This window comes from Scyliorhinus torazame, chromosome 5, assembly GCF_047496885.1.
Source record: "Scyliorhinus torazame isolate Kashiwa2021f chromosome 5, sScyTor2.1, whole genome shotgun sequence".
Classification (NCBI taxonomy): domain Eukaryota; kingdom Metazoa; phylum Chordata; class Chondrichthyes; order Carcharhiniformes; family Scyliorhinidae; genus Scyliorhinus; species Scyliorhinus torazame.
Window position 1 is genome coordinate 129,439,393 of NC_092711.1, and position 11,387 is coordinate 129,450,779.

Genomic DNA, 11,387 nt, shown 5'->3' on the forward strand with positions numbered 1-11,387 from the left:
GTTTGATGGGGACAGTGTAGAGGGGGCTTTATTCTGTATCTAACCCCGTGCTGTACCTGTCCTGGGAGTGTTTGATGGGGACAGTGTAGAGGGAGCTTTATTCTGTATCTAACCCCGTGCTGTACCTGTCCTGGGAGTGTTTGATGGGGACAGTGTAGAGGGAGCTTTACTCTGTATCTAACCCCGTGCTGTACCTGTCCTGGGAGTGTTTGATGGGGACAGTGTAGAGGGAGCTTTACTCTGTATCTAACCCCGTGCTGTACCTGTCCTGGGAGTGTTTGATGGGGACAGTGGAGAGGGAGCTTCACTCTGTATCTAACCCCGCGCTGTACCTGTCCTGGGAGTGTTTGATGGGGACAGTGTAGAGGGAGCTTTGCTCTGTATCTAACCCCGTGCTGTACCTGTCCTGGGAGTGTTTGATGAGGACAGTGCAGAGGGAGCTTTACTCTGTATCTAACCCCGTGCTGTCCCTGTCCTGGGAGTGTTTGATGAGGACAGTGGAGAGGGAGCTTTACTCTGTATCTAACCCCGTGCTGTACCTGTCCTGGGAGTGTTTGATGAGGACAGTGCAGAGGGAGCTTTACTCTGTATCTCACCCCGTGCTGTCCATGTCCTGGGAGTGTTTGATGGGGACAGTGTAGAGGGAGCGTTACTCTGTATCTAACCCCGTGCTGTACCTGTCCTGGGAGTGTTTGATGTGGACAGTGTAGAGGGAGCTTTACTCTGTATCTAACCCCATGCTGTACCTGTCCTGGAAGTGTTTGATGAGGACAGTGCAGAGGGAGCTTTACTCTGTATCTAACCCCGTGCTGTTCCTGTCCTGGGAGTGTTTGATGGGGACAGTGTAGAGGGAGCTTTACTCTGTATCTAACCCCGTGCTGTACCTGTCCTGGGAGTGTTTGATGGAGACAGTGTAGAGGGAGCTTTACTCTGAATCTAACCCCGTGCTGTCCCTGTCCTGGGAGTGTTTGATGGGGACAGTGTAGAGGGAGCTTTCCAAACTGATGGAAAATTAACTCTGATAGATTGTGGAACTAGCTGCCGATTTACCATCCTGCGTAAAGCTAATTACATCGCCATCAGTGATACAGCTCTGAAGAAGATTATTCAACCTATTTTCCCCGTGCTTTCTCTTCTCATGAACTAACCTATTAATCTCACTCCATTGCTCTTTTCCAAGTTTTCTGAAATGTTTGAGAGTTCAAGATTCTTGGCATCACAGAAAGAGATCATTCAGCCCATCAAGCCCATGCCAGCCCTCTGCAGAACAATCCAATCTGCCCCAGCTCCCCACTCTATCCCTGTGAATGTATTTCCCTCAAATGGGCATCCAATTCCTTCTAAAGTGATTGATTGCTGCCCTCTTTGGCAGTGGTTTTCATGTATCCTGTTGAAGGAGGGGGAAGAACTCTCTTTTCAATGGAGAGAAAGCAGGAAGGAAAGGTATATTCAGATGTTCCATTCGTTATCTCTCCAATTCCCTTTCTGAATGTCCCCATGGAATCTGCTCCTTCCACCATTTCAGGCAGCATATTCCAGAATACAGGAATTACTGCTTCAATGATGCTTCAACACGTCTTACATGGATAATGTTCGAAAGATTCCCCCCCAGTGCCCTCAGGTTGATTGGTCTGTGATGTGTGAAATAATCCTGCTTTTAATTTTCCCCCTTAGGAACAAAAGCAGGCCATTTATTCCATCGAGCGTGCTCCACCATTCAATTAGATCATTGTTGACCATCTACCTCAATGCCACTTTCCCGGATTATCGACATTTCCTTCATGGCAGCATAGTGGTTAGCACAATTGCTTTACAGCTCCAGGGTCCCAGGTTCGATTCCCGGCTGGGTCACTGTCTTTGCGGAGTTTGCACGTTCTCCCCGTGTGTGCGTGGGTTTCCTTCCGGTGCTCCGGTTTCCTCCCACAGTCCAAAGATGTGCGGGTTAGGTGGATTGGCCATGCTAAATTGCCCATCGTGTCCAAAATTGCCCTTAATGTTGGTTGAATGGGGTTACTGGGTTATGGGGAAAGGGTGGAGGTGTGGGCTTGGGTAGGGTGCTCTTTCCAGGAGCTGGTGCAGACTCAATGGGCCGAATGGCCTCCTTCTGCACTGTACATTCTATGATAATCCATGTCATTGGTCTCCAGAAATCTATCAATTTCTGTTTGAACTTTTTCAAAGAGCTTCCGCAACCTTCTGGGGTCGAAATTTCCAAAGCTTCACCCCACTCTGAGTGAAGAAATCCCCCCTTATCCCAGTCTTTCCCTGAAATGATGTTCCCTTGTTTTAGTCTCACCGGTTGGGGGAAACATCATGGGCGGGATTCTCCGGCCTCCCAGCCACGTGTTTTTCCCAGCCTGTCATTCCTCAAAATCCGCTGGAATACAGACCCGGTCTCCTCAATCTCACCTCATAAAACAATCCCACCATTCCAGGGATTAGTCTGCTCCACGTTTTCACTCCTTCTCTGGGAAGTATATCCCTCCTTAGATAAGGAGACCAAACTGTACACAGTGTTCAGGTGAAATCTCACCAGGCTCTCGACAACTGCATCAAAACATCCTTACTCTTGTACTCAAATGCCCTCACTATGAAGGCCAACATACCATTTACCCTCCTCATTGCTTGCTGCCCCTGCATGCTAACCTTTAGTGACTCATGAACAAGGACATCCAGGTCCCTTTGGGCACCTGAACGTCCCAACCTCTTCCATCTGCCTTTCTGCTTTTCCTACCAAAGTGACTAACTTCCTCCTTATTCACAACTGCCACGTTGCAGCCACTCACTCAGCCTGTCCCTGTCCTCTGGAAGCTCCTTCCATCCTCCTCACAACTTATGTTCCCCCCAGTTTGGTGTCATCGGCAAATGTGGAAAATGACACTTTGTCCCCACCCCACACCCAAATCATTGATGTAGTTTGTGAAAAGCAGTGACCCCAGCACAGATCCCTGCGTTACCCCACCAATCAGAGCCTGCTATCCGGAGAATAATAATAATCACTTCTTGTCACAAGTAGGCTTCAATGAAGTTACTGCAAAAAGCCCCTAGTTGCCACATTCCGGCACCTGTTCGGTGAGGCCAGTACGGGAATGATCCGATTATTCCCACTCTGCTTCCTGTCTGTTAACCAATTCTCAGTCCAGCACACTATATTTCTCCCCTTGTATCCTCTCAATGTCACTCAGAAATTTAAAAATCTCTTTTCCCCCCCACCCCGAAGAAACCATTTAAACCCCATTCAACCCGAAACGATTAATCCCGGGGTATTTTAAATATCTGCCCAATGCAGACTGAGGCTCGAGCATTGGACTGGAATTGGCCTCACACAGTACAGGGCAGCACAGCACCAACATCCTATTCACTGCTCACAATGAACTGATCCTTTCAACATCTTTCCAGAACTGCTCAAGCTTTATCTCAATTTATAGATGTGAGGACTGTATTCTTCGTCTTGTGGAGCAGCGGGAGAGACAAAGAGCGAGAGAGAGAGACTGACCCACTCACAGAGAGTGAGAGAGAGAGAGAGACTGACCCACTCAGAGAGAGAGACTGACGCTGACCCATTCACAGAGAGAGAGAGAGAGAGAGAGACTGACACTGACCCATTTACAGAGAGAGAGAGACTGACACTGACCCAGTCACAGAGAGAGAGAGAGAGAGAGAGACTGACACTGACCCGTTCACAGAGAGAGAGAGACTGACACTGACCCATTCACAGAGAGTGAGAGAGAGAGAGAGACTGACCCACTCAGAGAGAGCGACTGACACTGACCCATTCACAGAGAGAGAGAGACTGACACTGACCCATTCACAGAGAGTGAGAGAGAGAGAGAGACTGACCCACTCAGAGAGAGAGACTGACGCTGACCCATTCACAGAGAGAGAGAGAGAGAGAGAGACTGACACTGACCCATTTACAGAGAGAGAGAGACTGACACTGACCCATTCACAGAGAGTGAGAGAGAGAGAGAGACTGACCCACTCAGAGAGAGCGACTGACACTGACCCATTCACAGAGAGAGAGAGACTGACACTGACCCATTCACAGAGAGTGAGAGAGAGAGAGAGACTGACCCACTCAGAGAGAGAGACTGACGCTGACCCATTCACAGAGAGAGAGAGAGAGAGAGAGACTGACACTGACCCATTTACAGAGAGAGAGAGACTGACACTGACCCAGTCACAGAGAGAGAGAGAGAGAGAGAGACTGACACTGACCCGTTCACAGAGAGAGAGACTGACACTGACCCATTCACAGAGAGAGAGAGAGAGAGAGAGACTGACACTGACCCAGTCACAGAGAGAGAGAGAGAGAGAGAGACTGACACTGACCCGTTCACAGAGAGAGAGACTGACACTGACCCATTCACAGAGTGAGAGAGAGAGAGACTGGCCCACTCAGAGAGGGAGAGAGAGACTGACACTGACCCATTCACAGAGAGAGAGACTGACACTGACCCATTCACAGAGAGAGAGAGAGAGAGAGACTGACACTGACCCATTCACAGAGAGTGAGAGAGAGAGAGAGACTGACCCACTCAGAGAGAGAGACTGACACTGACCCATTCACACAGAGAGAGAGACTGACACGACCCATTCACACAGAGAGAGACTGACACTGACCCAGTCACACAGAGAGAGAGAGAGAGACTGACCCATTCACAGAGAGAGAGAGAGAGAGACTGACACTGACCCATTCACAGATAGAGAGACTGACACTGACCCATTCACAGAGAGAGAGAGAGAGACTGACACTGACCCATTCACAGAGAGAGAAAGACTGACACTGACCCATTCACAGAGAGTGAGAGAGACTGACCCACTCGAGAGTGAGACTGACACTGACCCATTCACAGAGAGAGAGAGAGACTGACCCACTCAGAGAGAGAGACTGACACTGGCCCATTCACAGAGAGAGAGAGAGACTGACCCACTCAGAGAGAGAGACTGACACTGACCCATTCACAGAGAGAGAGACTGACACTGACCCATTCACAGAGAGAGAGAGCGAGAGACTGACACTGGCCCATTCACAGAGAGAGAGAGCGAGAGACTGACACTGACCCATTCACAGAGAGAGAGAGAGAGAGAGACTGACCCATTCAGAGAGCGAGAGAGAGACTGACACACTCACAGAGAGAGAGAGAGAGAGAGAGAGAGAGAGACTGACCCACTCAGAGAGAGAGAGAGAGACTGACACACTCACAGAGAGAGAGAGAGAGAGAGAGAGACTGACCCACTCAGAGAGAGAGAGAGAGACTGACACTGACCCATTCACAGAGAGAGAGAGAGAGAGACTGACCCATTCACAGAGAGAGAGAGAGACTGACCCATTTACAGAGAGAGAGAGACTGACACTGACCCATTCACAGAGAGAGAGAGAGAGCGAGAGACTGACCCATTCAGAGAGCGAGAGAGAGACTGACACACTCACAGAGAGAGAGAGAGAGAGAGAGAGACTGACCCACTCAGAGAGAGAGAGAGAGACTGACACTGACCCATTCACAGAGAGAGAGAGAGATAGACTGACACACTCACAGAGAGAGAGAGAGAGAGAGAGAGAGAGAGACTGACCCATTCAGAGAGCGAGAGAGAGACTGACACACTCACAGAGAGAGAGAGAGAGAGAGAGAGAGAGAGACTGACCCACTCAGAGAGAGAGAGAGAGACTGACACTGACCCATTCACAGAGAGAGAGAGAGAGAGACTGACCCATTTACAGAGAGAGAGAGACTGACACTGACCCATTCACAGAGAGAGAGAGAGAGCGAGAGACTGACCCACTCAGAGAGAGAGACTGACACTGACCCATTCACAGAGAGAGAGCGACTGACACTGACCCATTCACAGAGAGAGAGAGTGAGAGAGACTGACACTGACCCATTCACAGAGAGAGAGCGAGAGACTGACCCATTCACAGAGAGAGAGACTGACACTGACCCCTTCACAGAGAGAGAGAGACTGACACTGACCCATTCACAGAGAGAGAGAGACTGACACTGACCCATTCACAGAGAGAGAGAGACTGACCCACTCAGAGAGAGCGACTGACACTGACCCATTCACAGAGAGAGAGAGACTGACACTGACCCATTCACAGAGAGAGAGCGAGAGAGACTGACCCACTCAGAGAGAGAGAGAGAGACTGACCCACTCAGAGAGAGAGACTGACACTGACCCATTCACAGAGAGAGAGAGAGAGAGACTGACCCATTCACAGAGAGAGAGAGAGACTGACCCATTTACAGAGAGAGAGAGACTGACACTGACCCATTCACAGAGAGAGAGCGAGAGAGACTGACCCACTCAGAGAGAGAGAGAGAGAGACTGACCCACTCAGAGAGAGAGACTGACACTGACCCATTCACAGAGAGAGAGAGAGAGAGAGACTGACCCATTCACAGAGAGAGAGAGAGACTGACCCATTTACAGAGAGAGAGAGACTGACACTGACCCATTTACAGAGAGAGAGAGACTGACCCATTTACAGAGAGAGAGAGACTGACACTGACCCATTTACAGAGAGAGAGACTGATATTGACCCATTCACAGAGAGAGAGAGAGAGAGACAGACCCATTCACAGAGAGAGAGAGAGACTGACCCATTCACACAGAGAGAGAGACTGACACTGACCCATTCACAGAGAGAGAGCGAGAGAGACTGACCCACTCAGAGAGAGAGAGAGAGACTGACCCACTCAGAGAGAGAGACTGACACTGACCCATTCACAGAGAGAGAGAGAGAGAGACAGACCCATTCACAGAGAGAGAGACTGACACTGACCCATTCACAGAAAGAGAGAGACTGACACTGACCCATTCACGAGAGAGAGCGAGAGAGACTGACCCACTCAGAGAGAGAGAGAGAGACTGACCCACTCAGAGAGAGAGACTGACACTGACCCATTCACAGAGAGAGAGAGAGAGAGACAGACCCATTCACAGAGAGAGAGACTGACACTGACCCATTCACAGAAAGAGAGAGACTGACACTGACCCATTCACGAGAGAGAGAGAGAGAGACTGACACTGGCCCATTCACAGAGAGAGAGCGACTGACACTGACCCATTCACAGAGAGAGAGAGTGAGAGAGACTGACACTGACCCATTCACAGAGAGAGAGCGAGAGACTGACCCATTCACAGAGAGAGAGACTGACACTGACCCCTTCACAGAGAGAGAGACTGACACTGACCCATTCACAGAGAGAGAGAGACTGACACTGACCCATTCACAGAGAGAGAGAGACTGACCCACTCAGAGAGAGAGACTGACACTGACCCATTCACACAGAGAGAGAGCGAGGGCTGACCCACTCAGAGAGAGCGACTGACACTGGCCCATTCACAGAGAGAGAGAGACTGACACTGACCCATTCACAGAGAGTGAGAGAGAGACTGACCCACTCAGAGAGAGAGACTGACACCGACCCATTCACAGACAGAGAGAGCGAGAGACTGACACTGACCCATTCACAGAGAGAGAGAGACTGACCCACTCAGAGAGAGAGACTGACACTGACCCATTCACACAGAGAGAGAGCGAGGGCTGACCCACTCAGAGAGAGCGACTGACACTGGCCCATTCACAGAGAGAGAGAGACTGACACTGACCCATTCACAGAGAGTGAGAGAGAGACTGACCCACTCAGAGAGAGAGACTGACACCGACCCATTCACAGACAGAGAGAGCGAGAGACTGACACTGACCCATTCACAGAGAGAGAGAGACTGATACTGACCCATTTACAGAGAGAGCGAGACTGACACTGACCCATTCACAGAGAGAGAGAGAGAGAGAGACTGACCCATTCACAGAGAGAGAGAGAGACTGACCCATTTACAGAGAGAGAGAGACTGACACTGACCCATTTACAGAGAGAGAGAGACTGACCCATTTACAGAGAGAGAGAGACTGACACTGACCCATTTACAGAGAGAGAGACTGATATTGACCCATTCACAGAGAGAGAGAGAGAGAGAGAGACTGACCCATTCACAGAGAGAGAGAGAGAATGACCCATTCACACAGAGAGAGAGACTGACACTGACCCATTCACAGAGAGAGAGCGAGAGAGACTGACCCATTCACACAGAGAGAGAGACTGACACTGACCCACTCAGAGAGAGAGAGAGAGACTGACCCACTCAGAGAGAGAGACTGACACTGACCCATTCACAGAGAGAGACTGACACTGACCCATTCACAGAGAGAGAGAGACTGATACTGACCCATTTACAGAGAGAGAGAGACTGACACTGACCCATTCACAGAGCGAGAGAGAGACTGACCCACTCAGAGAGAGAGAGACTGACCCACTCAGAGAGAGAGACTGACACTGACCCATTCACACAGAGAGAGAGCGAGAGACTGACCCACTCAGAGAGAGACTGACACTGACCCATTCACAGAGAGAGAGAGCGAGAGACTGACCCATTCACAGAGAGAGAGAGAGACTGACACTGACCCATTCACAGAGAGAGAGAGAGACTGACACTGACCCATTCACAGAGAGAGAGAGACTGACCCATTCACAGAGAGAGAGAGAGACTGACCCATTCACAGAGAGAGAGAGAGACTGACCCACTCAGAGAGGGAGACTGACACTGACCCATTCACAGAGAGAGAGAGACTGACACTGACCCATTCACAGAGAGAGAGAGAGAGAGAGAAAGACCAAGTAAGAAAAATGAGAACAAAGGAAAGAGGGAAAAAAAGGGAGAAGGAAAGACGGCGTTAAAAAAGATTAACAGATGAGTTGAAATGAAGGAATGAAGGATATGGAACCAAGGAACTAAATTCAGACAACATGGTGAACAATAACCACTGCAAAAATCATGTTGAAAATCAACTGGGCACGGGAAATGTTTGTCCACTTTTCAGTCTTTCTGCTGAGGAGGAAGGTGAATTGGGACCGCATAGACTGAGGTATTTTATTCCAGTTCAATAAACCCCTCACTCAGTGTTTGTGCCCAGTGATGTTCCCATCGCACAGTCCGTGTTAGAATCAAACACTCCAGGCTCGACGTTCATCTCGGGCAGTGGCACAAATTGGGCGGTGATCGGGTGGCCTGCTCTTTGTCCACAGCGCCTGTTATTCCCTTCCATAGCTGTGAATTGAATTAAATATCAGGTGCTGGGTATGACGGGCAGCCGACATGATACCACCCATGTTGTGCCACCAGCCGAGATGTATTTCTGCACCGTGGAATCCAGGTGCTGAGACGCGGTACAATGAAAGTTTGCTGTGTGCTTTTTCCAAAATGAATCTGGGTAAAGTTCCTCTGGGCAACATATTGTAATTATCATTGTCCTTTTCTGTTAATTTAATTAATGATATTGTTGCAATAAACCAATTCAATGCAGAAAAGTAATTATCGATAGAACCTGGGGGAATTTCACTGTTCCCAGAAATATTTAGCGAATTCCCTTCACAAATCCCTCTCTCCCCTAACCCGGCAGGTTTGGAGAAGTCACTGAAACTCTACCTCGAATAGACCAGAAACCTGAACCTGAAAAAGGATCATCTCATTTCCCACACACCCAACTTAAATTTGCCTCCGTTAAAAGCAGCGATCAGCCTGAATAATAAACCTTGTTACACTCACACTGCAAACATCTTATTCCCTCCTATTGGACTCACTCTCATGGTGACATTTAATTATTCAGTTAATATATTTGTATGAATTTCACAGTCCAATCTGTGAATGTAAAAATTATAAACATTGAAACAGCGAACATAAAAATCATAGAGAGTTCATAGAATTTACAGTGCAGAAGGAGACCATTCGGCCCATCGAGTCTGCACCGGTAAATTAACAATGAACAGATCCATTACTGTCATGCCCAGGAAAATATTCAACCACACAGAAACCCTTCCAGTTCCCAACCCTCGAGTGTGGGTTCAGTTTGAGCTGAGATCTCAGAGGCGAGAGATGATTTAAACACCATCGAGAGCTCCGGCATCACAGAGAATTAAACAGTTATTGTCAAAGTGCTAATGAAATCCTGCCTCAATAATACACAATCTTATTCCACCTGCCGTCTGTTGCCTGTCCGTCCGGATTCTCACACTGTGTGAACCATTTTCCCACCGGGATCACTAAACTGTCAAGTGAAACATGGAACGTATCCCGTTTACACCCAAAAACTGTTCCTGCAATGTTAGAACTGAAATAAATAAAACTTTAAACGGTGACACTATCTGTTCAATCACAGCACAATTGGATGATGCGTTTTCTTCAGATTTTCACAAAATCCTAACACGCCTGCAAAATTCCTGAAATCCAAAATCACCAAACCTGCCCCAACATAAAGTGTCCTGAAAACTATCATCTGAATCAAGCAGAACATATTAAACAGATCCTGAATCTTTATTAGATTCTGGGAATCAATTCTGTGGAGTTAAATCTTAACCTTTGAGAGTAAATCCAGTTTATCAGATTCCTATTCTCGACTCTACAGAAATCCACCTCTCTCAGATAGAATCATCTAAATATCGCACTGTTCCAAATATCTCACTGATTTCAGGTGAATCATACATTGCACTTGAATTCTTAAATTCACTAATAACACAAATTACAGAAAATAAATATTCGGTAAGGAAGGAATTGAGAAGTTTGACTTACCTGAAGTCACTTCCACGAAGGTTCCACTCCCCCAGTAGTCAAGATAGTCACTGTGCTCCGTCTGCTCATTCACCCCATACAATCACTGAACTTGTCCACGATATGTAATAATCTCAGGGTAATGTAAATATAAACCGGGTTTTAACCTGGAGCAGCAGTTTCCTGTATTTTGATCTGGAATTCCATCCTAACCCTTTTCCAAATGTATGAATAAATGAAGTATTTTTGCAGTTTTCCTGTCTGCAGACACCAGCTCCTGCACAATACCGACAATCAGAATCACCTCATTTTTGTCCTTTATTTTCCCAGAAATCGACATTTCCCTCCAACAATCCGGGTCGGTGTTCAGATATTCCACTCTGGGAAACATGAATGTGGAATCCATGGACACAGACTCTGATACACACGGTCATTTGTGGTGGGGGAGTTTGTGTCAAGCTCTCTATCGCTGTGGCTCCATATCACAGTGCTTCACCCCAGGTCATAAACCGCGGGTATGAGATCCAGCCCCAAATAAAATGTCCCAGACAAGCGTCCAGGAGCTTTATTAACTCCTCAGTCTGTGTCCGGGTGTCTCCCACACACCAGGTGTCAAACTCGGGGGTTTTCAGGACTTTTCAGGAAGTTGAGTGAATCCACACGGAGTTTTCATTGTTCTTCATCCACTCGCTGTTCCTCTCTGTTCATTCACAATTCAAATAATATCTTCACAGAAAGTTATTCACACACCCAGATTATTTAATCAGGATCTGATTTAT

The 11,387-nt window shown here is 48.0% G+C and overlaps 1 protein-coding gene across 2 annotated transcripts in view; it reads right to left on the reverse strand.

The window, feature by feature from the left end:
• LOC140419724 (uncharacterized) overlaps positions 1–10,904 on the reverse strand; it is a 92,499-nt gene extending 81,595 nt beyond the window's left edge. The window contains exon 1 of one of the 2 annotated variants that reach the window (XM_072503662.1): positions 10,630–10,904. The gene's annotated coding sequence lies outside the window, so the exon portion shown is untranslated. The remainder of the gene's footprint in view (positions 1–10,629) is intronic. The other variant, XM_072503661.1, reaches the window with a different exon arrangement.
• Between the last annotated feature and the right edge of the window lie 483 nt (positions 10,905–11,387).